General features: G+C 49.8%; 1 pseudogene; it reads right to left on the bottom strand.

The window, feature by feature from the left end:
• Positions 1-2,335: 2,335 nt before the first annotated feature.
• LOC136322432 (tropomodulin-2-like) lies at positions 2,336-3,456 on the bottom strand (annotated as a pseudogene).
• Between the last annotated feature and the right edge of the window lie 375 nt (positions 3,457-3,831).

The following is a 3,831-nucleotide window of genomic DNA, read 5'->3' as shown; positions in this document are numbered from 1 at the left end:
CTGTGTAGGCTGGGTCTACCCAGGTTCTTCCATAGGATGTGCAGGGTTTCCTGCTGAGATCTATTTCTGACCTCAGAGATGCAGGAGAAGCACACACTCTCCACCTCTGTGATCACCAGCCTGGATAAGGAGGGGAGGGCCTCTCCCTGCCTCCCACAACTCCTCTGAGTCCACACCCGAAGGCATAAAAGAGCCTCCTGCTTTCTCTGTTCCCTCTGGCCACTGCACACATCTTTGCTGTTTGCTTATTCATTTCCTCACTTATTTATTCAACAGTATTGAGTAATACTCTGTGCCAGATGAGTCCTCTGCTGGGGAAGTGGTGGTGCGCCCTGAGGTCCTGTTCTGCAAGGGCCCACAGGTCACACACCCGGGAGCAAACGCACGTCAGGAACAAAGCAGGACCAAGGTGGTAAGGGGACAGAGAGTGAGGTGGGTGGGAGGCTGTGTGCTGTAGTCAGCATTCTGGGGAGGCCTGCTCTGTACGTGGTGTCTGAGCTGAAATCTGGGGAAGCCAGGGAGGGTCCTGTGAATGGGGAAGGTGTGTTCTGGAGAGGAAAGGGGAGGCACACAGATCCTGCGATGGGAATGAGTTCAGTCCATGTTGTGGAGCACAAGAAGGCTGTGATGGGAGGACTGGGACTTTGGCCAGGGGCCTGGTATGCAGTGTAACAGTCCAGTCTGAGAAAATGCCCTCTTCCATGGAGCCATCACTGATAAAATGTGTTCTGCAGCTATCTGTGGGGCCTGGGTCCCACTCCTTCCTGCTAGAGCAGCAATACTCAATCGGGGGAATTGTGGTCCCTTCAGAACATGTGGCAACGTCTGGAGACAACCCTGTGTGTAGTGCATGTGTGTGCTTGTGCTATGTGTGTATGTAGTGTGTGTGGCATGTGCTCCTGGCATCTAGTGAGCAGAGGCCAGGGGTCCTGCTAAACATATCATAACACACAGGACAGTACTCAACAAAGAACTATCTGACCTAAAATGTCAGTTGTGCCAAAGTTAGGGTCTGTTAGGGATCTCAGCAACGTGGGAAGCTTGGATGTTTTGACTGTCAGTCATAGGCCCCATGCTCTGGAGGATGTGTGGGTGTGGGTGGGAGACATTTGGGGCAGAGGGGAAGCTGCCTGTCACCGGTAGCATTTGCATGGCCCACAGGTGAGATCCAGCCCACAGTGGAGGGGACAGAGCAGACCACTGTCTGGGCTTCTGTTGCAGCTTCTCAAAGTCCCTGACCCCTGCGTCCCAAGTCTCTCCTGGTCAGAGTCACAGACAGGGCTCTGGGCCAGGAAATGGGCTTTCATTTATGTGACAGGTGTGCCCATGGCCATGTGATTTGTGCACACTGACCCGTCTGGTTTGCTCTGTTCTATAAGCTCATTTTCCACATGATTACACTGAGCTGTGGGCTGGCAAGTTCCTGTCTCAGGCCTCCCCTCTGCCTGGAAGGCTCCCTCCTCACTTTCTGGTGACTTTTTCATCATTCCTGTGTGAGCTGGACCATCCCTGTGCAGAGGCCCTGCTGGGCCACAGCCCTCCACTTCTCAGCTCTGTCATTCCCAGGCACCTTTCTCTGGGTCCAGCACCTTCTTTGCTCCCTTCCCCTTGATTTAAAAACTGCTGCCCTATGATCTAGTCTATTGGAATGCCCAAAGCTAGTCCAGCGAGCCATCTGAGCTAAGATGTCTGTGGCTGGCAGAGGTGTGACATCAGAGGTAATGGGGAAGGTAGGTGGGGAGGGTGAGGGGAGGGGTGTGGAGGGAGAACAGGCTTACCTTGTCCACCTTCTGGGCTGGTGCCAGCCCAGCCTAATGGCTGCGAGGCTGCATCCCGCCTGGACGCGCTGGCTAACAGTGCCCAGCCCTGAGCCCCAGGCCCATTTGGTTACACCAGAAGTGCCGCATAAAAGCCAATGCAGAGGGCTGGGGTGCTATAACCGCCTGGGCTCCCGATCCCCAATGGCATCACGACCACTGTGTTCTTCCCAGCTTCTTCCCAGCGCCCTCCCTCTAACCCACAGCACCCTCTGCTAGTCCTGAGGACTCTTCCTCACGCTGAAATGCTCAACCCAGTCTGTATCTTTCTAATTTTTCTTTGAAAGTAGTTAAATAATTTTTGATTTTGTCACCCACTAAAATCTGTATGTGTCCATTGGTGCAAGTTGGCAGAGGTGCCCATGAGCAAATGAAACAATTGTATATGTTTTCGAAATCCAAAATAAATAAGGAATGCTAAAAAAAGAATAGCAACTAAATTATTAATTGTGAAGTTAACAAAAATGAACAACCTTTGATAAAACAGTCCTGCTAGGGAAGGAGAAGAGCTTTTGTTTTTATATGGCCACTGTAGTGACATTTCGTCTCTTGTAGAAATTTTCTTCTGGTCCTCCTTCAACTTGCTTTTCCCAAGCCAGGTCATCATTCTTGGCGATGGCAGATGCCAGCCTTGTTCGTGGCCCTGGCTTGGTAAACTGATATCCAAATTCGAGGATCCTTGAATTCTCCTCAGGCATCCAGCTTATCTCCATCTCTATGGCTCTCCCCAACTGCTGGCCCTGGACAGCGACCTGGATTTCTGTCACAGTGTCATTTTCTCTTAGTGCCTCTACCAGGACCAGGATCCCAGTTCCAGTTATAAACCCAAATTCCATGTTTAGACTTTTCAAGGTCCTGTTTACGTTCAGCATATCTGCAAAAGCAATTGCCACAGGGTCACTGCTGCGGGTGGCAGCCAGGCTGAACCTCTGTACATGAGTGTTCCTTTAGGGACACTTAGTGTTTCGCAGGTTCCTTTAGGGTTGGAATTTTAGTGTTCATAACGTCGTGGAGATTGGCTTCTTGGAGCCTGGCATCCTTCAGACTCCATCTGCTCTCATGTGCTGCAGACTCACTCTCACATCTAAGGAGTTGGGTGCTTCCTCAAAGATAGAGTCTTTGCCTTTTCACCTTTGACCACATTCCTCATAGGCCCTGTGCCATCTTTAGTGTGAGATGTTTCTTCATCAAACTTTGGAAAATTGAGCAACTTGTGTACTCCAAAGACAGCTGCTCGACCATTGAGTTTAATGTCAGGGGTGCTGGCCAAAACTTCTCCCAGTTCTGGATAAAGGGTCAGTTTTCCTTCTTAACGAGATTCTATGGGCCAGTCTTGGGAATAAAGACTCTCCCTTCCTTTTCTCCAGTGAAGGGTACAAAGTCTTCCCTGTCTTTCTGTTCTGAAGCCTCCTTCTTTCTCCAGGTACTTCAGGGTACTTGAGGGGTGCTTGTGGCCAAATGGGCAGGTGGCTGCTTTCTGCACCTGGTCTTTCTGTGGGAACCCAGCTGGTGGCAGGGCAATCTTGGGATCCAGGTCATCAGGAACATCTCCCAAGTGTTCCAGTTTCTTTTCTGAGGATTTGCCAAGAAGCACATCTTCATCAATTATTCCAATTCTTTTTGAAAAAGAGAGTGCCATTATTTCTTTATTTTTAAATTTTTTAATTGAATGTATTGGGGTGACATTAGTTAATAAAATCTATGTAGGTTTCAGGTTACAATTCTATAACACATCATCTGTATATTGTGTTGTGTGTTCACCATCCCAGTCAAATCTCCTTCCATCACCATTTATGCCCTCTACCCTCTTCTACCTCCCCCATCCCCTTTCCTTCTTGTAATCTCCATACTGTTGTTTGCATAGTTTTCTCATGGGTCACAAACATTTAAAGGGGCCAGCTTCCTGGGACTTCAGAATACCTTCCCAGTGCCCATGCCTGAGCCTGTGCGAGCTGTCAGTCAGTTCCTTAGGTAGAGGAGCCACAGCTGGGTTGGGGCTGTGGCTGAGGAGCAA

Source organism: Saccopteryx bilineata, chromosome 2 (genome assembly GCF_036850765.1).
Source record: "Saccopteryx bilineata isolate mSacBil1 chromosome 2, mSacBil1_pri_phased_curated, whole genome shotgun sequence".
Lineage (NCBI taxonomy): Eukaryota > Metazoa > Chordata > Mammalia > Chiroptera > Emballonuridae > Saccopteryx > Saccopteryx bilineata.
The sequence above is the reverse complement of the archived record's forward strand: the minus strand, read 5'-3'. Positions and strand labels throughout refer to the sequence as shown.